General features: G+C 44.2%; 1 protein-coding gene across 6 annotated transcripts in view; it reads left to right on the top strand.

Moving 5' to 3' along the window:
- Positions 1-26,901, top strand: part of grik5 (glutamate receptor, ionotropic, kainate 5) — a 148,853-nt gene that overhangs the window by 4,185 nt on the left and 117,767 nt on the right. Inside the window, exon 3 of one of the 6 annotated variants that reach the window (XM_053880173.1) lies at positions 5,214-5,380. The exons of 4 other annotated variants lie outside the window; for them this stretch is intronic. The gene's annotated coding sequence lies outside the window, so the exon portion shown is untranslated. Of the gene's footprint in view, positions 1-5,213; positions 5,381-7,814; positions 7,948-26,901 lie in introns of those variants that run through there. One more of the 6 variants, XM_053880174.1, reaches the window with a different exon arrangement.

The raw sequence follows: 26,901 nt of genomic DNA, 5'->3' as shown, positions 1-26,901 counted from the left end.
AGTGCTTTCAGTGCAATTCAGGTGTGTGGACATGGATCTCTGCTGGCTACTGGATGAACATGTTACTGTGCAACATACGTGAGTTGGCATTCTGAGCCGGAATTTTAGTCTGTTTACCGATCGGATCATCGAGGGATTCTTCTTCTATTCGGAGCGATGGCTACATTACTTCTGTGCTCACTCATTTTTTTTACCACCATCAGGAGGATTGTTGGTATTTGGTTGCTGTTGTGCTTTGCATTGTCAGTTTCATCAGTTTCACTTCAGATTTGGGAATATATATACAGTGGTACCTTGGTTCTCGACCACAATCCGTTCCAGACGGCCGTTCAAGAAGCGAATTGTTTGAAATCTGAATCAGTTTTTCCCATTACAATGAATGGAAAAGAAATAATGCGTTCCAAGCCTTAAAATAGTCTTTTGTAGGAGTGAATGTAGAGTGTCTGCTGCAGGTGCGCTGTTCCTCTATGTGTGTGGCCACTGCATGTGGGAGGGGTTGCCGAGTGAGTGAGGTCTCTCCAGAAGTGAAGAGGTGCCCGGTGCGTGTCCAGCTCTGAATGTGCGCTTCTGTGCAGTTTGGCTGTGACAAAGTCATAAACCAAGTCACGCTCTGTCCCAGACTCGCCTCATCCCTGTCCCAGCTCCAGCCCACAACAGGACATCAAACCCTGGAGTGGAGGTGTGGAGAGCGAGCACCTCCCCTGTGACACTCTACCACGGTCCAGTGCGGAGACAGGAAAGGTTTTACACCTCAATATGAAGAAAAAACAGTCAGTAAATGTAGCTAACGGGACACGTCTGCATACAGAGGCTGCGTTATACACAATAACAAAGCGCGTCTTGGTCAGCTGATCGGTCCGCGCACGTTAGGTGTTTTCTGGCTTTTTTCGGGGGCCTTCGAGTCCGGGATTGTCATTCGAAATCAGGAGCAAAAAGATCTCGAAATTTTTGTTCGAACTCCGATTTGTTCGAATTCCAAGAGTTCGAAAACCAAGGCACCACTGTATGTTTTAGCAGAAATAAAAAACGTATTCACTCATGCTTCAGCAGCGACTTATCATTGTAAAGTGCTGATTAGCATCCTGTTAAGCCTGAATAAATTTGACTCTACAATGGTCACTGAAGGTTGCTCCTGAACAACACCATAATTACTGTTTATTACCAGTAAATAAGCAACTATTTAGGGTTCTAATGGTTGTGTTCCTGGCTCTAAAATTTGTATCCTTCCTGTGCTTTTCCCCTATTTCTGCAAATAGAAGATTCACTGCTTTTATCTTAAATTTAAACACAGATGGATGAAGCCATTAAAAGGGAAGCATTTTTGTCTCACAAACACACACAATGGTCGTCGTTCATTTGGTTTACTCTGTGACACGACATGTCTCCGGAGCTCACTACGTCATGACTGACGTCCGCACGTTCAGTGATGCGTTCAGGGGTCACACAGGAGTTCAAATTCCCAGTGATCTTTAAGCGACGGTCAAAACAACCAAATAGCATTGAAATAACAGAACGAAAAAAATGAATACATGTTTGCAGAAGAAAACTTGTCCCTGGTACGTTTGCGTGGTCTTTTTGCTGCAGCCACCGGGGGCGATCTCCTAATAAGAGCTCCAATAACAACACAAAGTGAGAGCAGGTTCATCAGCGCGTTTCATAGTATCTGAAACGCATGAAGCCATCTCAATAAGCTTTGGCTCCCGGACCATGCAGCAGTGAGCGGTGTGCGACTGCACGTCTGAGGAGCAGGGTTGTTGAAAGAGACTTATGTCATGAAAAACAATGGTGAGTGAGAGCAGCATTTTACAAGTCAATTTGATAACAACATGCTGCGCGCAGACACAGAGAGTGCGAGCGCTTTATGATGCTCAGCAGAGACTGACAGCCCCACGCTCCGACTCTTCTGGCGCCAACAGGAGGTGAATCCTGTCCTTCAAGTTTTGAGTCCACGTCACATTCACTAACTCTATTTGATCTGAAATAGATGCGTTTTTCCTTCATTAAGCCAGTTGCATTCACGCACATCCACTGTTTGCATCTGCGTTCGGAACCTACGTAGTGAAGACGTGAGGTCTATTAGCAAAACTGCTCTCAGGCTAAGATAAGGACCCCAAGTTACCTGATGCTTTTTGCCAGGAAACGCCTTTTTTGCACCTTTTTTAAGTTTTCAAACTTTGAAACCTGCGACGTGTAACCTTTACATTGTGGCGTTGGAGAATAGGAATGAATGTTATCTTCATCCATACCAGTAGAGTTGTCAAAGTTTTGTTTTGGGTTGTGCCAACCAACAGCTACGACTCACAAGTTTATACAAGTGTTCAAATACCCCACATGCATGCTGCATGAATCGACTCTTTCCTCAGATCTAATATCCTCATATAAACTGACTCAAGCCGGTGGGCTGTAAATAGATGTTTGGGAACATGTCAAACAAAACACTTGCCGGAGAGGCTCAAGTTTTTGTTTATTTTGACATTCAGAAAACGCCATTTTGCATTTCTGCCTGCCAGTTTTCATATTTCTTCTTGCCAGTGCTGCTTCATCAGCTGCTCGCCCTTCAAGTGACCACAGTAATTAGATCAGTTTTCCTCACAAACTTTCTGAATTTGCTAGATTCATGAGCCGTCCAGGGCTCACGGCCACACGGCCTTTATGTAGGAAATGGCGAGTCAAGGGATGGAAATCTTTGTTCTTTACAAGTTGTTTTAAAGGGCCCTTTGGCTTCTTCTTTTTTCAAAATCAACCTTAAGTTTGAAACTGTTAAAGTGTTAAGACTGGTTAAAGAATATGGAGCTCAACTTCACGTGGCTTTATGAAACCACAGCACACTAGAACATCAACAACTAAATTAAAGAACTTTCATGACTCAAGATCTATTGGCTCATGGCAAAAAACATCATCTTCCACTGGGATCCGGAGTCTTAACCTCTACAATCTTTTGTCTTTTTTATGACTCTATTATATGCTCTTTCATAGTCAAGTTTTCCAACTTTTAGCTGAACAGAGTTGACCTCATGAAGGTTGTGTCAATACTTATGCTATAACCTCATGTTTATCTTATACACTGATACTGCAGCTCGCACTCTTCATATGGTCACCCTGGCTTACTGTACATGAGTACTTCAAGTGCTGCTCCATCTACTCCTAAAATACTGCCATTATAACATGTAAACTCCTCATTTTCATATACCTGTATATGTTAGCAGGTTTTAGGATAAGCTGCACCACGATTGATGCAATGAACCGATGCATTCTAAGCCACATAGGCTCTTGAAAGACTATTTTTGAGTAAATGTCGCCAGTCAACAGTTTCTACAAAGTAAAGCATTGTCTCTGGGGTTTCTGGGCTGCAGCCTTTCAGCCTCAGGCACATTAACCTCTCAGGTTTGGTGCTATCCCTCATTGAGGTACCTGAAATGCATCATGTCGTGGATACAGTGGGGCATGATGGACAGCGAGCTAGGAATCCAAGGAAAAGAAAATGGGGAAAAGGATTGGATGGAAGCAGAAGAGGTGTAAATATAAAATTGGATGGAGGCGAGAGAAGATGGATGTGACAGGGTAGAGTGTTTGAAGATGAGCTTGATGGGAGAGAGTAAAGGGATCAAATCATAGCGCGAGTGGTGAGGAAGAAGGAGCAAACAAGCGTCAAAGTCGGTGGAAGAGTGACAAGGACAGAATAGACAGCAAGACGAAGGACGGGGTGGAGTGTGACGGGGAGGAGAATGACGTACGTGATAAGGCAGAGTGACACAAATGTCACCGTGCTAACCTTTCATGCACTCCCTCTCCTCTACTTTGCCGCTCTTCTTCCTCTCCTATGGATTTGAAGTCTTTCAGAGGTGGATTCCGAAGGACAACACGGACTCTGACTTACGCCTTCTAGCGATTGGCGTTTCACACCTGACTACTCCCACCTTCTCCAGCCTTCCGCTCTACCTGTGCCCGTGAGGCCTGGTCTGAGCCGGACAAGCCCGGCTGTGTGACCCGGAGGACAGATACAGAGAGGTACAGACCTCAAAAGAGCTTGGTCAGTCTGACTATGAGACCTGAAATGGGCTGCCTGAGCTACATTATGGAGCTTTTTGGACATTTCCAGATGTATTGCCCGGATAGCCTCTCAAGATTACAGCTTTTTTTTTCGGGCACACCTCAGAGGAGGTCCACTCTTGCAGATTGGTTTATGGGCAACGGCGGGTAATTGAAAAATCACCCATGAGACCATCTTTTTGCTCTGATTTGGGCGAGATAAGACGTTTTGTGAGGAACGCTTCAAAAATACAACTGTATCTCCTCCTATTTATGACATTTTTACGGCTAAAAGAATCCATTATAAAGCTGCGGCGTACTTTCTCCCTCTGTGGAAGGACTGCGCAGAATAGATAACAAAACACACACAGACGAATACCAAAGACAGGACTGTCCCCCAAGTCTTCCAGGGAATCAGATTATTAAATGTTTGTTTTTGGCACAAGAAGAACCTGGAACATGCCTCAGCAGCCTGAAGGCTTGACTAATAGACAAACCAGCCATGAGCGGGGTCAGACAGACAGCTTGAAAGAGGTGCACACTGGATTCTGAGCTTCTGCGAGAGAGAGGCAGGCTCAGAAGACAGCAGCAGTTCATTGTCATTCTTCTCAGCATGTAAAGAAAAAAGTGAACCAAAAAAAAATGGTTCATGTGTTTGTTGCTTCGACATCATCCCCAGCCCTGTGAGCAGCCTGCAGAGAGAGAGGAAAAAAAACTGGTGTGAAGAGGGGGCGCTGTTACTAGAAAGGCAGTAGGGGCTGGAGAGGGAGACAGGAAGGGAGGCTGGGATAGAAACAGAGGGAGAGAGCAGGTGTCTGAAATCCTCCCCTTCATCTGCTTGTCATTTACTCTTTTATGTTCTCTCCTCGTCTGGAAGGCGATTGGTATTTCTGATGCTGGCGTTCCTCTCGGCCCCAGGAAAGCCAGAGCTGGTCAGAGAGCAGCGAGAGAGAGAGAGAAGGCTGAACGGCAGGCAGGTGGAGACACGTGCTGGACTGAGATTTTATTTGCCACAATGTCTTCACACTTTTTCCTTTTTTTCCCCCCATCGAATTAGAAACCGAGTGGAGAAAAACAAGCCCCCGATCAATCCCTCATTCTCTTTGTGTACGGAATTGAACCTCTCCTCTCATCAATTGTTGATTTTCCTCGCCCTCTTCTAAAGGCATCATTTTCTCCATCAGAAAATAAACACTGGAATCTGCTAGAATCCTTCTATCCCCGATGACACGCTGTGAACCCCCGAGGCCGAGCCCCTTCGGCTGAAGTGCTAAAAAGCCGGCGGTCTCTCATTTTGATGCCTGTGTTGACTCACCAGCGCCACGCTCCTGATACCATCTGATTCATGCCTGTGAGTAGGACTGGGTGTTTCTCCGCTTCCGTCTTCACGTGTTGCTGCCATTAGCATGTATTGGGCTCATATTTGCTGACACACAACCGTGATCTGTCTTTCTGCAGTGTTGGTTTTATGGTGTCTTTGCCGCGGATTTGCTTTCCTCGTGCTTCCTCTGCCCCAGGCAATTTAAGAGTGTGTGTGTGTGTGTGTGAGTGTGTGTGTGTGTGTGTCCCTGCCAAAGACAGAGATTTTGATCTTACAGCCAAGCTTACAAGAGCATCAGGATGGTGTCAGAAAGAGCAGAGGAGGGGCCTCTCTCCGCTCCAGTGTGTGTGTGTGTGGGGGTGTGCATGTTTGTGTTCGCCTACATATTGGTCCTGAGGTTAATTTGAACTAATTAGTGGCTCGCATTTTTGCCTCTCAGAGCACTTTTTCTTTTTTTTTTGGTGGTGTCAGTGTGCTGGCGTTCATTAGGCTGAGACGGGGATGTGTGGACGCTGAAACCTGCTAATGAGAATGACTGTGATTCTCTGACTGGTCCTTTGTTGCTCCTAATGCTGCGAGCGGTAAAACACAGCTGCATAAAATTTCACCCGCCTTTAATCTGGAAATGTGTTGCTCTGGACCAAACCCCGGAGACCGGGCCGCAGCCATGTCCTGCATATTACTCAGCTCATCTATCGCTCCAGACACATCCACATCTTTATACACTCCCTCAGCCACCAGGCCCCGCACCAGGAGACGCTCCGTCAAGATAGTCCCTTCAAACAGACCAATGAACTGTGAATAACGCCATCACACAAACTTCCAGCGCTGAACCTAGCCAGCTTGGGAGAGTGGAGAATGAGCGGGAATCAAAGCCGACCTACAACAGTAGCGTGAGAGCCAAGAGCGCGGCGTGGAAGAGGAGCGGTGGACGGGGGAGGAAATGGAGAGGGAGAATCCAGTGTATATGTCAAGAGGGGCTGCAGAGCAGGCGGAGACCTTTTGGCTCCATAGGAAGGCTCTGATGGGCTTAGCTAGGCCCCGCTGTGTTCACATTGTTGGTCAGCCTCTCAGAATTAAGATTACTAAATAATACGATTACTGCGGCTGCACAGCGATAACACACGGCGGCTGATCCGCCTTGTCAAAGTCAGAGAAGCAGGGGAAAAAAAAATGCGAAGGCGATGGCATCAAAGGCTACACTGACTGCAGTGACTTGTTATTCCTCCGCATTAGTGTAGTCTGAGTGTCAGCGACCCCCGATAAATACATATTTCCTGTTGTATTAATGGCAGAAACCTAGTTGAAGAGTAATTTAGTCTTTGTAATAAGTGGTCTTGTGGTTTGGAAGTCAAGAACTTCATTGTTTTCTAAGCATGTCAACTGCCATTCAACCACAATATCCAGCTCACTGGGAAGCCTTAGTTTAGTGCTTTAGTTTTACCATGTAATAATATAGGATTTATCGCAGATTGTTTCCCCTAGTTTTATTCTTGATGGTAGAAAGTACAGTAATTAATATAATAAGGTTTTAAGAGTCGCTGTTTTCAAAGTAGCGTACCTTTGTGCTAAATCATGCCTAGCCAAGTTTGATCGTTTTAAATGACGCATGTTCAGAAACCCAGCACCGACACCATCATGATGACGCTGAGGGAAGAATGCTGGCTCCTTTACTGCGCTTTGGCTGACTTTCACTTGAAGCCCCGTTACTTAGCATGTTCTGGATGGCTGTCAAAATAATGTTGTTAAAAAGTCAGCTAAAGTGGAGCCACGCTGGACACCACTTACCAGCCTCCAGGATCCGATGGTGCTCGCTGTGGTTCAGGTCAGGCGGATTAAGGAGCTTGCAGCCGGCAAGCTGGCAGAAATACATGTGAACCAGCGGCATGTGGGATGTTGAGCAGGCCAGGACTCAGGTGCTCCATCAGGTGTGGAGACATCATAATAAGTCAAATATCTCACAATCTGATAAGGAATGAAAACAAACCACATCATGCTAAAGAGGATAAAACCTTGAACGTCTCGTTCTCGGGTAGCAACAGCGCTCCACAGTTTGGCCCCAACCCAAAAACGTACAGATTGTACACATCAGGCGTGAAGCAGGAAGCGGTTGATGTAGCATTTTATATGACAAGTGGTCATAAACCACAGGATGGAGGACAAATATATGGCTGGATTTAAAACTCGTCAGATAGATGGATGTGGTCATAATTGTCAAACCTGAGATGGAGGACGACTTGCCTGTTCTCGTCCGCTTTACTGTCAACCCTGATGAAAACGTACCACGCATTCCCATCTTTTTATGCCGCGGCGTGAGCGAACATAAAGGCGACGTCTGCGTTTATCCAAATAGTCGGCGGCGTGGCGTGTGTTATCCGTTTCATGCCTGACAGCTTTACATAGATTCTTGCCAAGTTGACCTTGCAATTTAAAGTGCAATAAAAGCCGAATTCCCAGGCAGTGTTGCATGTTGACGGTTGTTCTTCTTGTAGCTGATAAATGGTCTTCCACCCCCCGAGGAGCTGGGAAGCAGAAACCACTGTCCAGCGCTGCTCAGTGGAAGTAAAGCACATCTAGAACACCTCTGCCCCAGAGAGGTAGGCTAATGTCAGCACTGTGCTGTGATCAAAACACCTCTCAGCGGGAGGAAGCGTTTGCCTGCGGAGTTAAAGATTACCTCGGAGCAGGAAACATAAAAAACACATTAAGCATGTGCTGGCGTTTGGAATAGTAACACATAATGCAGAGCACAAGACACGAATGAATGCCCAATGTTGGGTTTTCCTCTAGTTTGTCTTTGCGCGGGGAGGTTTAACCCACTCATCATGGAGCGGCTGTGACTTGAGGCTATTGGCGACCTGCGGGCCTTACTTTAGTCTGACAAGATGTTCGAAACCAGTCGGGAATAAAGCATTATTATACCGAAAACACTGGACGGATTTTGCTGATATTGTCATTCGTAAAAGGGTTAGCTGTTTTGCTGCACACATGCTAAAAACGTGTCGCCAAGTATGAATATTCTCACAGTTTCCCCGTTTCTGTGAAAGAACCTTGTGAAAAGGCACTGCTGGAGTGTGGATGTGTCCTGAAGGGGATCTCCCTCGCTCGCTCCTCTCTCTCGCTCTCCTTGGCACTACACTGCGCCGCGAAAGTATGCCACACTCATTTCACTTGACTCGCACTAAAGCGTGGCAGAAATGCGCATGGTTCATAAGACGGTCTTTCCAGGCTAGTCAGCAGCAGTCAGGTCCTTTTAGATCAGCGGTGCCATCATCCCTCCGGGGTCGGACCGTCTAATCGCTGTCCCTGATTTTATTTACGCGTTAGCACTTGACGCCGCCTTCTCTCTCTTATTTTGTCGTCGCGAGCCTAAACACATTTGTACGTTGTTTGCCCCATTAATCATTTCACTGCAGCGATTTGGTGCGAGCAGCTGCTCGGTCTTTAAAGGTTGCTCTCTTCCACTCACCAGGCAGCGAGCGCTCGGTCCTTTAACCCAGAGACTAGTTGGTCCTGACAGAAAATTTGCTCTGTCTGAACTAAACTTTAGAGGCATAAATTTAAGCTGCTTCATTTTGACGAATGCGCCTTATTCCCGAGTCATCTATTTGAACTGTGAGCCGTTCAGTAGCGCGAGGTTCTTCATCTTCTGTGTGGTGGATGTGTCACAACCCACATGGGTACAAGTGCATTCAAAGAACCAAGAATAGACACAAATGTCATCAGCGTGTGAACGGTAAAATGGAAACCAGCCTGATCCTGTTCAATAACTGCTCTTTGAAGTGAACTCCGCAATCGACATCTTCCAAGTCTGCATTAGTGCCAATCTCATTGACATATTTTGCCTATTGAAACACTTATGAAGGATCGCTATGCTCTGGATTTGACCTTTGATATTTCATCATTGCAATCTGCATGATTGAGTCAGACTTTCTGTTCACTAAAGCTTACCACCATGAAGCACCCGGAACAAGGTTCCTCCATTTCGCAGTCCTGTTGCCAAACCTTCTCACGACATAGTAGGAACTGACATCACCTTGTTCATGTAACTACTTAGTGTTATGAAAGATGGCGTGGCCTTTCTTAAAGGCTAAACTACGAAGGATTACGTTTTTCCAGACGCGCTTCACATTGTAGAGTTTCACTCCTGAACAAACATGGCGACTGTGGAAGAAGTACTGTTAAAGTACCTCTTGCGCAAAAGACGAAAACGTAGGCAGCGACGTCAGAAGCGGTGGGCATTGAGGCTGTTAAATATCGCAACTGGAGGACGGAGAATTTCCACCATTACGTCTTCTTTGTGTCTCATTAGAGTTACGTATCGGTAGTAATAACAGCAACACTGTATTCTTATCCATATCCTAAAGCTCCATCCGTATCCAGAGCCGTACGTTACATTCAGCATTAATGGGCCTATATTCACACCGCAACGCCTGTTCTAACCTAAGGAATTCGCTCAGAGGCCATGGTCAGATGGACACATTAAATGCTTTAGTGTAGAGAAGAAACCTCCTCAAGTGATGGATGTCGAGCAGATCTGAGGACCTGATTCAGATCAGCTTCGTGTGTGGTGACTGACACACGTCTGCATAGGACTCAGAAGTCCACTGGCCGATTCAGGACACGATCTTTATATGGTGATCTATTCTGAAGTCAGATGTTCTTGGCAACTTTCTGACTTTCATGTAAATATTCAGAGTTTTCTGCAGGTAAGACTAGCACGACAAAAGCCACTGTTTTATACCCAACATTAAGAAATGTTTCTGCATATTAGTAAGTACAGTATCACCTGGATGTAACTATTTTTTATCTATTTTAACATGGACTACTTGTGTTTTTATGTAAATGGATAAGTGTGAATTCAACGTGAGCCACATGTTGGGTGTAAGATCATTTTTATTGTGTTGTGCTGCAACTTGGTGTGGGTCACGATGTTCGACCAGGATGTTGTCCCCCGCCTGTCTGTCGTTTTCCCCAATCTCCCTCCTGCTAATGTGCTCTGGGTTCCCTCTTCTGCCTCTTTTCCTGAGTGAGATATTTTAATTTTCAAACACGAGCTCCCTCGCCGCGCCGAGCGGCACTTCAGAAAACTCTCCCCTCCATCCTGGACCATTTGACCACCGCGGCCCGCGTCTGTGGCTTGCACTCCAGCTCTGCCCCTCATTGCCTAATGGAGCACAAAAAATGGCCCTGTTTACTTAGTCGTCTGTCCACTCCTGCCTGCTGCGGGCGAGCTGGCCTTGGGGGAAAGATTGAGTGAGCGCATGTGTGCGCGAGCAAGGTGACAAGAAGTGGACATTAGGAGACACATGGCCTTTCTATAATGTGCTCCCTGCTGAGCTGTTTGGCTGCCCGTAAAGTGAATGCCGCTAATGGCCCGGAATTTAATGGAGTCATTTGGTTTGTATTGTAAGAAGATAAAAGCAATGTGGATAATGTGTGCGAAGTGGGCCGAAGTGTGATAAGTTGTATATGAATACCGCTACTGTAACGGCGTTGTGTGTTTCTGCTTATTTAATGCTTCACTAGCGACGGCGTGGACAGCACTAAGAGGCAGCAGCTTCACAAGCATTAGTACAAAAGGCCACAGTTCTGTCATGGGAATCGGGTCCGAGGCTCAGGTGATCAGTTCTGACCCGGCAGTGTCCGAACCAGCCATCTGCTGGAGCGTCTTCGGTCGCGCGGGAGTGAGGAATGCCAGTAAATCTCATTTCCAGGTCGTTGAAGGACCACTTTTTGCAGTCGGGGACTTTCTAGATAGAAGTGTGTCTTCGGTTAGGACAATTTATGCCAGGCGTAGCAGTGTGAAGCTCATCGTGGCGATTCATCATTCGCCCTGTCATTACTTGTTCCACACTCCACTTCGGAGACTTTGTTCTCTGTTGAAAATGAGCTGGTATGACTTCGGTCAATTGCAACATCTGACTCTATGCCGTCTGTGAAGGACTCGCCCGGAGTTAAGTGCGGGGACGTCGAAGTTGACCGAACTCAATCTATTCTTATTTAAACTGAAGAGTCTGGAGGCGAAGTTTTGCATGAAGCATTTCTGTGGCGTGTTTCTACAGTCAACACTTCGATTGAGGACTGACCTCAAATCAATAGCATGTTTACCTTGATAACAATAAATGCACTAGTACTAAGTACTCTGTAATCTGTGTTGTACATATTGGGAAGCACGGTTTACGAAAAATATGACGGTTGGGGTTCAACCTTCAACCTTGGCATCAGGTGATGCAATATCCCAATGTCAAATAGGTTATTTATAAAGATAAAGAAGATTTATAAAGTGTCATAACCAGGTGCAACATCACCCGAAAGTTAAATTGCAACGTGCTTGAACAACTTATTGCAGTAAAAGTTTATGGAAAGCCATTAGAATCTGGATTAAGTGCCGTACCACACCTCGCGCCAACCCTATTGATGGTGTTATATCAGCATGTACAGCCTCAGAAAGAGGATAATGTGCAGCTAAGTTAGTTAAGTTAGCCTCGTACAACTATGTGGTACACATTGCCTCAAGTTATTCTTTGATTTGGGTCTGAAAGTAAACGTATATTCAATGTCTTTTTGATTGGTTGCTCCGTTGAGCATGTTCCCGAACATAGTTGTGAGGCTGGTGCTGTCCATCAGCACCAAGCTGTTTTAGCTCCGCTGTGAAGGGAAACAGCACAAGTGACGTTGATCGCTGTCGTCGCATGACAAGAGCGAGTGAATATCATATTTCTTGAATGTTCACCTCTTACTCTGACTGGATAGGTGGCATCACGTGACCACACGTTTTACCCATATTAAAGGGCCACATTGCCGAGGAGAACACGCGGTCAGGACCGACGAAAAATACTTTTTTTAAATTAAAATAGCGACATGGGCGGTAACTGTTTATCGCCAAGGCCTGCTTGCACTGTAATATCAGTCAAGCTTGGGCTGAACGTGTACTGAGTTGGAAGCTCCTGTGGTCCACATCAAGGACCATGAGGGGCTGGACCTGCTCTCCAGCACAGTTGTTTTTCAGCGAGTCCCCCATGCGCGTACCAGCTGGGGCAGCGGTGACACACGCACAGTCACAAAGCCTCTGTTACCGGAGCTCATCCCCTGACTGACTGAATATAGGTTGAGAGTGAGCGACTGGGTTTTGTGGAGCACGATTCATTACAGTCTAATCATACAAAGGTAACTTTTGTGTAGAACTCATTCCGACACTTGACTCTTCTTCCCACAACAAAGCATGAATTCATTCACAAATCTGCACCACCCTCCTGAGTATTGAATATATTCATCTGCTTCCAGGCCATGCTTCTAAAATTACTTTATTCTTTGGAAGGAATGAGTAGGAATGAATGTCGTAGGAAGGTTTTTTTTTCTGGACTAAATAAACACGGTATGAAATGAGACTGTGTCGGTGTAAATGAGGAATTAGTCGAATCATTTGATGGCCAGGAGAAGTCTGCAGTCGGGAAATTAACTCTCAGCAGGGGCTGTCACAGTTTGCTAATCAGACCTGTTCGCACTGACTGGCGAACATCAAGAGTTTTAAGGAGACTTATGTGGTGTAGCGTAGGACGCTGTCACCTTTCCTGTTTGTTCTATAAGTAGGACAAGGGAGGATGAAGGGGTGCAGCACGAGTCTCCCGCGTGTGGGGTGAGAGTCTGACAGGGCTTTGTGGATACAGAAAAATAACAGACAGAATAAGGGAGAAGCCAGTGCTGCATCACCTTTAGTGGACAGTCAGACATGGTTCCCAACAAATAATGCTGATTATGACAGCCACAACTTGTCTAAACTTTCCATCGAGCATCAAATATTTTTTGGGGGGGAGAAACGAAGAAAATGCAATTCACAACATGCTGAAGTTTTATCATCATCTGTGAGTCAAAAGATTAAAAGAAAAACCCACATTTGAAACAATTCCACTGTTTACAAGGTTGGCTCCTGCAACTGAACAGGAAGTCGTGGAAATAAAACAGGCATGTTGCGGACTGGAAAGTAACATATTAGCGTGGTTATGTCTTAATGAAACAAACGGGTCAGTTGGGGTGATTTAGGTTTTGGGTAATCAGGTTGGATGAAACGCTCCAATCGAATGTGACAACCCAAATGTTCATTTGACGCTAGATTTGGATTTCAAACCACGGCTGCAGGGATCGTGCACGTCTTGTTCACCCCTTTTTTTTTTACCATTTCTGTGGTGATTTGTGGTGACTTTTTTTTATTCGATTGTAAAGCATTGGCTGTGCTGAAATTATTTCTGTTAAAAAACAAAACAAAAAAAAAACAAACTGATGGCCTTGTGGAATATTTTCATTGTTTAAAATATTCAGCGATGTTGGTTGGAGCGAAGATGAAAAATAAAGCGATCGAAATCAACCCCCCAAAGGAAATGTTGGTAGTATGATGTAGCAATCTTTAAGGCAACAAAAGGAATCAATACAAGTCGCTGACTTCTGTCGCTGGAACGCACGGCAAACTGGGCGAAAATGACAAACCTCCACAACTCAACATTGCAGCACACACACACACCCTGCTGAAAACACACTCGACTACCTGGATCACAACTATATAACACTGAAAACCAAAGATACTCCTGAAAGCTCCATCAATATAAACCCTCCAACAGTCGCATGGATAGACATTTTTTGTCTATCCACGACATTTTTTAAAATATCTTACTTCAATTTGTCATACAATATACATATTGTCCATGTGTAATGTTTAGAGCTTAGTAGTGTTAACAGTGGTTAACACACACTGCCATAAAGCAAAAGGTTGCGGGTCACGTCCAGCTTGAGACTTTCATATTTGATGCATGGATTGAAAAGCGAGTACATTTTTCCACCCATCAAGAATCGAATCATCGCATCAAGAACGGAGCCCCCTCCATTTCTTAAATGGTGAAATTTTGTTTTTACCATCCTCACTGCCCTTCCCACGGTCTGTATGTCTGATGTGAGCGGCTCTGTTTATATGCACCAGACTTGTTGAGGGTACAGCCTCCATCCCCACACATTTTATTATGAAAATAAGTGGAAGGAAAAAGCAAAAAAACATGAAGTGTGAGTGCGTTTGAGGCTCTTTCTGTCCTCCTTTATCCACAACAGAAGTTACTTATTTACTTCCACAGGGAGTTTTCTGAAAAACAAAACACAGCCAAACTCCAATGTTAAACATTAAATGTTGACACATCACAAATATTGTTTCTGTGGAATTACAAAGTCAATTTTGAGAGGAAGGAAAGTCAGTAATAAAACAGGAAAGCAAAGCGATCCAATAACCTCTGCTCTCAGTTAGTGCTCAATCTCACATACGTCTGAAATGAAAGGGACACTCTCTCAAATGTCTTCGTCAGTTGTAAAGTCAAATTGACTGAGGTGTTGAGCTAAGAAGCTACAGATGCAACAATTACAACCTTTTAAGCGAAACACTTAAATGAGCGTATGACCTTTCAAGTACTTCTCTTTACTTTCATATACTATCGCTTTAAAAAAACAAAACTGGCTGGATATGTTTACACATGTGTGCCACTACACTTTGTCGCCAAGTCGACAGAAACAGAAGCATCACATGCTATTGTCAGTGGAAATACTTGTGCAGTCAAAACAGTTTTTTGCACTTGCGCAGAGCCACATCTCACATTTTGGGTGAAAGAGTTCAAAATCACTCAGGTAACACCACTGTCAGCCTCCAGTGGGTCCATTTTCCATTAAATGGTTTCCCCGCTGCTCTCAGTTTGCTTGAAGGTGTAATAACAACACTTATCATGACATTTACAGGCCATCTAAGCACAACTGTGAATACATCAGCCGGCTCAGCTTGCGACCTCAGACCCAAATCCAGCCTGAACACACCCGCTTCTTCATTTCAACAGAGCTGCTTTCTAATGAAAAGCATTTGTGCGTGTTGGACGCAGCAACCGCGTCGTGCACGGTACAGATTTCAAGCCAGTATCTCCTGTATGAAGTGCTTTTCTATCCTGAGGGGTCTCCTCAAACACCTTTCAGTGTAGCTGCCTGGGCTCGACTTTAGTAACAGACACTCAAGATACCAGGGAAGACTTTGGGAAACCACTTGTCTTTGATGAGAAGCAGTTGAATGAAATAATGGTGGAGAAAAATAATTCAATGATGATTACCCCGCGCGCCGTTTGCGCGGCGCTAGACTCAGCAAGTCATCAACTGTTAATTTCAGCCGGAATTCCACTTCGAATTGCTGAAACAAATAAAAAGAAGGCATTAAGACAGAACAATTATTTTCTTCCCTTAGGTTGTTTCACTGAGTTGGTTCTAAATCCGGCTGGCTCGTGCACTTTTGACCCAAACCAAAGAAGTAGGCCAATTTGCTAACATGTAAATCAGTGTGAGGCAAACCGACGATGAGAAGTGCTTATCTGCCCAAACACTCGCGGCTACTTTGATTTCTTGTTTTTCCAAGTTTGATGCTTGCATTCTGATTCGCTGTATGGGTTTTGAGGAGCGCTCATGTGCACTGGGATCAGTAGCAACAAAGTGAGGAAGCCCCTTCTATGCATGTATGTATGTATCTATCTATCTATCTATCTGTCTGTCTGTCTGTCTATCTATCTATCTATCTATCTGTCTGTCTGTCTGTCTGTCTGTCTATCTATCTATCTGTCTATCTGTCTGTCTGTCTATCTATCTGTCTATCTGTCTGTCTATCTATATGTCTGTCTGTCTATCTATCTATCTATCTGTCTGTCTGTCTGTCTGTCTGTCTGTCTGTCTGTCTGTCTGTCTGTCTGTCTGTCTGTCTGTCTGTCTATCTATCTATCTATCTATCTATCTATCTATCTATCTATCTATCTATCTATCTGTCTGTCTGTCTGTCTGTCTGTCTGTCTGTCTGTCTATCTATCTGTCTGTCTGTCTGTCTGTCTGTTTGTCTGTCGGTCTGTCTGTCTATCTATCTATCTATCTATCCATCTAAAGGAAGATGAGACAGAATGTCAATAAGCTTCATTGACAGAATTGGAACTGATATTTCAAGGGCTCCATGCCAGCGTTTGTCATGAAGCAAAGTTGTCAAAAACCACTAAACAAAGTGAAGGTTGTGTAGCAGTTGGCAGGAGGTGCTCAAGGATCCTCTGTTGATTTCCAAAATACGCAAACGCTCATGTGGAAAGACTGGTTTTGAGATAGCTACCTGTTTTTCTATCAACCTTTGGATTGAATAAGGAGAGAAAGTAAGCTAAGTTTGAAGTGTTTTTGGAAGGATGCATTAAAAACATATTGCATTTTATTATTTCATGTAGTGAAAATCATGTCAAAGAACATGAGAATAAAATGATTACAAATTAAACCTTGTTGACGATAATACAATTTAATCTCCTCGCCCCGAATATGCAAAGGTAATTTGTTAATATCTAACAATAGTAATAAAGCTTCATTTATGTAGCACCTTTCAGAACGCTGTTCACACTGTGCTCACACTAGAATTTGGACAGGAACACACTCTACATTTCTACAGACATGAACGCGTGGGCCGTGTGGGCGAAATGGAAGGCAATAAAAACACATCCATAATGAGAAATTGTAATAATTAAATGCCAATATTACCTTAATAAAAGTGTCTTTCCTTTTTATTTCAAAACAAATATCATCTGGACGATTATATTGATTCCATTTGTAATGAAATGAAACACTAATGCTTTAGCAACTTTGAAAATGACTCCGCTCAGTATCATAAACCTAGTAGACTGCTTGTTTAAATGGTATTTAATGGGCCAGATTCTTTACTTTAATTCGTTTTCTTAGGGGAATAAAGGGTGAAAAAGGGAGCTCTATGTTCAAGGGAAAGAAGAGTTGTTTCACTGCATCGGCAATGAATGGGGACCGTGGCGATGATGAAGCCCCCCACTGCAGCCCTCGGCTGCAGCCACATATACACACATGCCAAGACAGCAGCCGCTCCGTGGCCCGTTGGAGGTGAAACATGAAGCACAGTTCTTCCGTCAAATGGCAGTGAGTAACAAAGATTAGCCCTGAGAGGCAAGTGTTGACTATAATTAGGCTCAAGTTCAAATGTTGCTTGACGATAAGTAAAGATGCTTTGTTGAACAATCGTCATTCTTCCGATGATTTGATATCTTCCTCCGGGAAATGGTTCCTCCACTTTACTTAAATAATGAGCACGTCTTCCCAGAGGTTGGAATAAAGAGAAGCTTTTTTGTCTCTCTCTCAGCTGTACTTGATGTAAGCCACACTTGTTTCATCTGTATTTCTTTCTTCTCCTCTGGAGCTTTTCCATCGCTCCGGAATGAAAGTCAGGAGTTAATTATTTAGCCAAGGCTTTTTTCTATACCAGGAAAAAAAAACAACAACTCCACCACATACGTTTAATTTGCAAACACAGATATGCAAATGCTCCCAGATGATGGATTAATACGGTAAGATGTCGTGATTTGGCTTCTGCTGTAGCCCATGTGCCGTTTCAATGGGGATATATTCCGCACTCTCGTGTCAAAATAAGAGGCGTTTTTGTGATTCCGTGACCGATAAAGACAATCTCACGTGTATGCTGATGACGGCCACATTTGCATTTGTGTGCTCAAGGTGCCACGCTGTATGTGTTTCACATAGGTTGGGCTGTAGTCATGCTGAGAAACAAAGTCTTTCAGACAGCCTTTGATCCTAAGCAAAGCCAGCGGAGAGAACAAAAACTCCTGATGTCGACTAGCAATAGCAGCCCATTAGCACCCGCAGTCAGCCTCCGCTCTGATGTTTGCAGGCTACGACCAGAATATAATGAGAGAAAATCTGCTGGACAGGAACAAAACACACTGTTTGTCTTAAATAATGAAAGCGACTCCACTTACGCGCTCAAGGATTGCTTAGTCTGTAATCCCAGCAGGCCCTCGATCTGTTTCTGATCAATCCGTGGAACGTCTCCAGGGTCCACAGGGAGCAGCGCAGACATCACTTGTCTGTCCGTTTTTGCAGCCTTGCTAATTCCGTCGTTATCCCTTGATATTTGCACTTATTCCTTCAGTAGGTGACTAATCGTCTGAAATACTTCAAAATGCCGTGCGCCACTCCTCGGCTTCAGCGTCTGTCATTCATATCGCAGGGAATAACAACACTTTTTTCCCCCCCACACATTTTGTTGTTACATGAAAGGATGTAGCTTTGTGTTTTGCTTTGACGTGAACGGAAACGATACAACAATAAAAAGAGCAGGTCTCTGGAATTTGAATTGTTTACTTTTCTTCTCAGATGTAGGACATTTTGGCACAGACTACGATCCATTGGTGTCAGTTTAGGAAGGTCCCCCACCACACCACACACTAATCCTGTGAGCCATCATAACCCTTCTTATTTTCTGTAGTAACATCCATCTTACGACCTACTTCGACATCCACCCGTACTTACGACCACGGCCAGCAGATGCTTTTTTAAAATTTTATTTTATTCAATGTCTTGCAACACTCTCACACAGCCATCTACCACTACAGTAGTAACTATAACCCTCACATCGGCTATTTTGAATGGCATTTGACTTGCGTTCAATCCAACTTACGACCGGTGGATTGGTTCCGACTCACGACCGTTCCGAATATTCCCACACTCATGAACGCATCATCTGCACTCATCCAAGTAGTGCAGCACTTCAAGTCCCATATTTGCGAATCGCAGAATGGAAGGGCTCGGTAACACTTTCCTTGTCCTCTGACTGGCCATTTCATTTGGCCAGAAAAATGTAAATAGCTGGAGCTGAACCTCTGAGCTAAGGAGCTGAGCAGAGGCAAATGTTTTAACTTAAGTTGTCATTTCTTCAGCAAAATAACTCGGAAAAGCATTCTAGCCAGTCAGAAGCAAGGGAGGAGGCACCTTTCCCCACCATCCTGGGATTCGCAAACACGTACTCGGGAGACTAAGAACGCAAAAGAAAAACGGTGCTATGACTTGTGTGGTCCCCTGGACCGTCCCGTGTAAACAACTATTTACACGATGTAACCCCCCCGACACACACACACACTTCTCAAACCAAACTGAAGCCATTGCTGTCATCATTTAACTCAGAACACTTCTTTGGTATATACTGTAATATTAAGATATGGTTGCATTTCAGGCGCCATATTAGCATAAATACACTTCATATTTGCGTCTGTAGGATCGGCACATTCACCAGGAATTAATCGTTACTATGCACTAATGCCTTTTTAAGACTACACTGTCACCTGGGATGGCCACTCTAAATATTACAATACACACTACTGACTATTAACAGTAAATAAGCAAGCGTATTTAATGGTTGGTAAGTGTTGCCCAATCTGACGTGAAGCCTTAGATGTTCAGAAATTCTCTTATATAAATGGCATGATTTATGAGACAGTTTCTTGATAATCATATGGAAATGCATTTCTGTCAGCTGGACCCATCAGTTGGGTTCCATCTTGCTCAGCCTGGTACAAACGTTAATGGGGGCCTGGGGGCGCGATTGTTTTTGTTGATGGCTCAACCTGAGATAGGCGCAGCTCAGATAAACTTGTGCGTGTCTAAGTGAAAACAACAAAAAGTTGAATTAAAATAAAGCTTATTCCACTGTTTAGAGTTAAAAATACGTTCCATTCCTGGTGGCTTTTTGTATAAAAACGCAAGTGGGATTCTCAAACGCTGACATCATTCGTACGGCTGCGCCAATGGCGACGTTCCGATGATCAGATGAGCTGCCGTTATCTCTCTCGATGCTGCCAACAAATGAACACAAATTGTCAACCGTGTTTTGAAACCCCCTCCTCCACCCCTCGAAATGGCTGTTTTTCAATTTCCCTCTCTGGTCTCTGTGGGACGTGATCATTCACCAGCAGTTGGCCAGTGGCACTTGGCTGTCTGGGATAATAACGCCAGGGTCTCATAAAGGGATAACCTGCCTTATTGCTCTATGGATTTACATACGGCAGGTAATTATTGGGACCGCGGGCTATCTGTGACTGATGGTGTGTGTCAGCCTTCTGCATGCAGCCTTTGTTTTCATTCGGCAATCTGATGTGTCTGGCCATGCTGCGGCGCAGATCAATGTGCCATTTAGAGGCCTGCAATGTGTTTCATTGTCTCACGGTGTGTCTCACTGCACTTTCTCCGAACACTTACCTGTTGGCTGCCATCATCACTGGATTATTTCAGCTGCTGCGTGCTGTCGATACTCATTTGTTTTAATTGTCGATGCGTATGAAATATAATCATGCGCCTTGAATCGCAGAGCAGCGTGTGCAGTGAACAGCATTGAAACAGGTGGTGGTTTAATACGGTGTCCTGAGGTTCGCTTTGCATCATCATTTCCCACGATAGGTTTTGCTGCTCATGAAGCCGTCAAATTTTATTTTAGAATTTTTGCTCACAAATGTTTTCCAGTGTTGACAATTTGAGTTCATGCAATAAAACACCCTGCTGCAGACCCAGGCCAGGGCTGAGGCTGAGGCCAAGGCTGTCGAACCTCATGCAATGGGCCAAAGTTTTGTACACGGTCGAAGTCATGGGCCGAACATTACGCTGTTCTATAATTCATTCATTCTCCACTGCTTTTTCCACTTATGTGGGGCGAGAGGCAAGGAACACCCTGAACTGGTGGCTGGGCACACAGAGCCAAACAGCCATTCACACCAGAGGGCAATTTTGAGTGCTCAACCTTGGTATGTTTTTGGACTGTGGGAGGTAAACTCACACTAGCTGGATGTTCCTGTGATGCACTTTGAATAAGTGGTGAATCAGATCAAACACGCTGTACCCTCTTACAGACCATGTTAAATGTCTTACGCGGACAGGTTTGGCCCCTGGACTTCAAGTTTGGAGCTGGAGCTCAGAGACACCCATATTACCATACTGCAGGGAAGCTCTCTCCCACCAACAATCTACAGTTGCCAAAAGTCTGTGTCTGTTTGGGGTCTTTGGGAGGAAACCAGAGTGCCTAGAGGAAACCCACACAAACACAGGGCGAATAACAAAATCCTCAATTTAACATCAAAAAAGTGAAATGTGAAAGGCTGGTGTTCGACAAGCGCAAACACATCTGAAGAGATTTACCATCAAAGTTTTTCTGGAGTTAGAACTGATTTTATCTTAGGTCAACATAATTTCAATATTAATGATGAGCTGCTGCTTTTTTGCTTTTTCTCTTGAATTTAGCAACCACTTACCAGCGAGGGTCTGTGAGTCAGTTTAAGATCAAGTTAAGATATGTGGCTTATGACCAAGTTTTGTTTGAAATGGGCAGTAAAACAAGGCAAATGTCCGGTCAAAATTCACATCAAATAGTGATATTTGCAACTATGTTTGGCATATTCAATAACCTTATCTGCCCGCTCACAATGTGACTGTTCTCCTACAATAATCCATTTTGAGAGTAAAGCCTAATCCAGTTACTTAAGCGTATGGGACGTGTGTACAGCCGCATTCTTAAAAGCTTTTTTGAGGGGGTGCGTGAGGGGTGGAGAGGAAATGGAAAAACTTGTTAGCTCAGCATAAATGAGCGACGGGCTCCGGTGTCAAGTTAATCTGCTTGGCTGCTTCCCACTTCGCCCGCTTGAAGGTAGTCGCTTTATTTGCTGGACTCCCCTCACAGTCACGAGGGAGAACCCCAGCATATCGATCCCCGATATATTCAGGGAAGGTTGGAAGATGGACAGATAGCATCTGTTGTCTAATGATGATGCCTGAATTACATTTGGAACTCTGGACCGTTGTTCAGCCGCCTGCATACGTGTGTTGTGAAAGAAATGCTCAATGATTTGCAGCAATTCACAAAGGTCCTTGAAATCGATGTGAGTCGGTGCAGCAACCCTACTGATGTGCTAAAGCAGACTTAGAGCATTGTCTGTCGCTGGTTTGGAAATATACATCTTGGCATCTTATTCAACAGAAAAAGAACGTGGTTAATGGGCCAATGGAAAATACTGTTTTGTTAGTAGCAAAGGCTGATCAGAAAAGAATAAATCATATATATATATATATATACATATATATATATATATACGTTGTGAGTCACACTTGACAAAACACAACGCAAAGGCCTCTGATCTCAGCGCAGTGGGTGGCAAAAAAAAGTATATATATATGTATATATATATAGCCAGTGATAGCAGCCAGTATAATTATATATATGTATTTTAGAACTTGTGCCGGTGCTTCTCAGAATTTCCTTCGATCACCTTGCATGATAGCTTTTTTTCCCCCCCAACTATTTCCCGTCTCCCGGCAGCTTCACATGCCGCTCTGTCCTGCATTGCAATAGGGAGCTAAAGAAATGGAGAGGTAACTTTCATGTATCAACAAACTTTACTCTAAATCCCACTGTGTCCGGGCTAGTTTCTCATTCTGTCTGCGTCCTCCCGCCCTGACCGGTCTGCTCTCTGTGGAAGCTCCAGGTATGACTGAGACGCTTTAGTGTAAAGGAAAATGAGAGAAGTGTGGAGAGGGAGCGCGATCGACACAGAGAAACGCGGGAATCAAACAAAGGAACGCTCCCAGAACAGTCATGTTTTGTTCTGCTCTGATCGTAAGCCAGACTAAGGGAGGTTGCCGGAATGCAATTGTTAGTTTTGTGCTGTGCGTATGCGAGTCATGGCTGCTGCGGGGTTGCTGTGTTTATCTGCGAAAGCTTTACAGTGAATAAAGCAGGAGTCCTGGCAGAGAGACAGGTGCAGCTGTCTGAGCCAAAGGAAATGTACTGTAACTCAGGATGAGATGGATAGATAGAGTGCGCGTGTGTGCGAGCGTGCGTGCGTGTGATTCCCGGGGGAACCAACCGGACAGCCTTTTGAAGTGGCCCATATTGGCATCTAATGAATAAACATGACCTATGTTTGCTCTCCAGCGCAGCAACATGGAAGATGTGCGCTCATTAGAAAGCAAGAGACTGTGACTGTTTATTTACTGCAGTTGATCATCACTGCGAGTTCATCCACAAGTATTTATCCTAATAACTATCATGCTCATCAAATGTGCAGATGTGAAAGGATGCGGGCGATAATTAAAGGGGAAAATATATCATTCTCAAGAGTTCCAGGATGACATGAAAACCTCGGTGATCATCTCGTGATGCCGTCGCACTTATTCAAAGTTATCAGCCAATTATGTTGCCATCTGCGTCGCACTGCTGTTTATCAGCGTGTTTATTAGAGGAAACGATAACCGCTCGTGTTTCTCAATGGCGCCATTCATGGGTCTGCGGGAACAAACTCGCGATGATGTCTATTGCTGCTGGAAATGATGCTGCCAGGGACATAAGTCTTCCAACACCTCCACTGTGAATCATAACTCATGTATAGACACGGGGAATGTTAACCCCGTCTCTGCCTCCGGGCTCCAAAGATGAACCTTATGAGCTCAATCTGTTTCGTGCGGCGGTGGTGTGATTAGAAATCCTCTCTAGTAAAGTGTGAAGTCACTTGATGGAGTTTGATAGTCTCAGTCGGCCTGCTGGTTATTAAAACCGTAGTGAGCAACCTTAATGCGCTTCCTTCCGCAGGGGGTCCCACATTAAACTGAAGTACAGCTGATTCACAAGCCTCCTGTTTGCAAGTCAGGTGAGCAGTGGCTCCAGAACTTCATGACAAGATGGAACCACAGTGTTACGATGTTCAGTCACACAATTAAAATCAAAATTGAAGGGACAAATAAAGCCAAAAATGTTTAACTGATAGCAGCTTTTCCATTTTTCCACACATACATATGTCTTGAAAAAAGTGTGTCAAATTTGTCGCTGAAAGTACTGTGACATGAAGCTATTGATGCAAACAAATTGTTGGTCCTACTGTACACAAAGCATCCATGGGCTCCCTGTTTTAACGTGAAACTCTAAATGCGTCCAAATGTCCGGTTTAAATTGTGTAGCTGCTACTTTGTCGGCCATGTTCACTGCCTTTAGATTAGATTGGATTGCCTGTAAGAAAATTTGTCAATGTTTTTTCTCGGCAGCTTAGTAACATTTTCACCAAGCAACAACACAATCGACATTGTAGACATAGAGACAAAAAAAACCAAAAAACAAAAAAAAAATACACAAGTGCACACCTTGTGCTCAGATAAAGACTGCCTCTACTGGAAATTCAGCAGTGATATATAGCGGAGTAGCTCTGTGGCGCCATCATCGAAATGTCCTACAACACGACAATGGGTCAATTGAATAAACGATAACGTAATACAAATAGACGTAGAAAGTTGATGTCGGCCATTGGCTGGCTTCAACTGTCGATCAAGCCCAAGAAGGAAATGACAGTTGTGGTTTGCTGGTCTTGGTTGCATGTTGTAGAGCAACTGACGTTTGGTACTTACTTTACATCGAGGGTGAGCAGGGGAAGTCAATGACGATGCTAACATCTTGAAAATTCGTATGTCGACATAGAGAACAACGCATTTTTCAGCCAGAACACCTACCGTAGAGGAGGTGCGGAGGTCTTGTTTACTTCAACTTTACAATTTTTATTTTCAGATAATAAATAAAATCAATACTAAGAAATGAAGTCTGGTTATTATTTTGAGGGGTCAGAGTACCGCGATACATTTCCCTATCAATCTATCCCTCCAGTGTCTTGTTGTAGTCATGATCACACAATATATAATAATACAAATGAGTATAACAGAGGGACACGGTTTGGAGTCTGGGAGGCCAGACTGGCATGGTTGGACAAGTTAGATGAGGAATGTTGCAGATGAAGACGCCAAGTAAAAGGAGAGGAGGACGAACATTGTGGAGGAGGCTGAGCTGTGACGGAGAATGCAGAAAGAAGAGTTGTTGGTGTCTCCTTACAGTTTGTTAATAGGAAACGTAATGACAGTTTCTGTTATAACAACAGATGGGAGGCTCATTCGGGCCAGCATGCTCAATGGGAAGGGCCACATGTGGCCCCGGGGGCCAAGACGAGTCAAACTGTAAATGCTCAAACTGGAACTACCCATCAAACTGTTTTAAATACATTAGAGGTTTAGTTCTTTCACGCAGATGCACACAGAGTTGCCTGGCTGCTAATAAATAAATAAATAAATGAAATAAGCTCTGTTCCTTTCCATTACCGTTTTGGGTCGTGCACTGTTCCGCTGTTATCTGAATATGCGTCAGAGTATTGCGTTCATCAGGAGGCATTAGCAGAATCAGTAATAGCCCTTAAGTCGTTCTGAAGCGAATCCGAGAGGAGATTAAGCAACGTTGGTTCACGGAGGATAGGAGGGGGAATGGTCTTGGGTCTTACAGGCAAGCGACGGCTCCCTCATAACAAGCAGCAAATCCCTTTCACACAGTGTTTGTCTGCTTCTTTAACAAAACACGCTGGAAGATGGAAAACAATAACACAAGCTGAGAACCAAAATATTTAGAATGAGCCTGTGTGTGGAAAAACAATTGCTCACAAGGGTGTGAGAGGAATTTAAACATTGTTTTGCCTCCCAATAGCAGAGTGAGGTTGAACAGAATATTCATTAAATCAGAGGTCACCTTCATTGGCGCTAATTCTCACCAAAATGTTCCATTGAAGCTGGTGATTTACAGCTTGAGGGCTAGCCAGGTGGTGCTAAGAGGCGTGAGCTCCTGAAGGTGTCTGGATCGCTGTTACGTACAACACATATTAAGTCTGTTGGGCTGACCTGTTTGCCCCGATGTGGGGACACATGACTTCACACTCTACGTTTCAGTGAAGTCACTGTCGTAGACTAGAAAAATTCTTTGTCAAATGTCAATGCAATTTTATCAAAGTGTTGCCCTCACATTGTTTTTGCCTGAATATGGGTGGCAATAAAAGTGAAGTGACAACTAGTCCTCTGAAGGTTAGTGCTAAGCACAAGCGCCTGAAGCCTTCGGCGGCGAGTCAAAAGGTGCTCTCCATCTCGCAATCCTCGATAGCTGTGTTTACATGGCCCACTCTCATCTGAATTAGACGCCTGATTTGAATGAACACCCTTCATGCAAACACATCTTCCCGTATGAAAATGACCTGATTCTGTTTGTTCTGAACGAAATTTGGTTCAGATCGTGAGGACTGGTTTGTGCTCACCCCATCTCCTAGTAATTCATTAGTCCTCCTGCATGTCTGTCTCAGCTAATACACTTCCTACTATTTTGGTTTTACGCAACTGTGCATGTCAGAGTAGTTCAGATGAAATGCTTGCTACACGTATCACCTCATGAAAACATGGAAGACTTAAGATCTGATCAGACTACATGCATAAGTGTATACAATGAGTGAGTTGTCTTCTTCCTCAGCATGAAAAGTCTGAACTGTCTTCTTGTCTTTCTGAACCCCTGGTATAGATTGTGTGTAGTTGATCCAACATGACTCCTGCAATATGTTTGAATATATATCCTAACATTTAAAAAAAGCCTCTCACTGCAAGTCCCATAATGCATTGCATCAGTTAGTTCTTGTGTTAAGAGATGGACTCAGATTTGTATTCCTGATTTTCTTTTTGCCACCATCTATTGGAGTAAGACCACTTTGGTCTAGATATTGGATGGTTATCGCAGTTACCGTGAAGCTGTAGGGTCAGCCTGAACACCTCAAACATACTTAGGGTCACATGACCACGTGAGATTTCGCTTGTACATTTAGTTT

This window comes from Synchiropus splendidus, chromosome 12, assembly GCF_027744825.2.
Source record: "Synchiropus splendidus isolate RoL2022-P1 chromosome 12, RoL_Sspl_1.0, whole genome shotgun sequence".
NCBI lineage: Eukaryota > Metazoa > Chordata > Actinopteri > Syngnathiformes > Callionymidae > Synchiropus > Synchiropus splendidus.
Note: the sequence above shows the minus strand (reverse complement) of the source record. Positions and strands in the feature narration are given on the sequence as shown.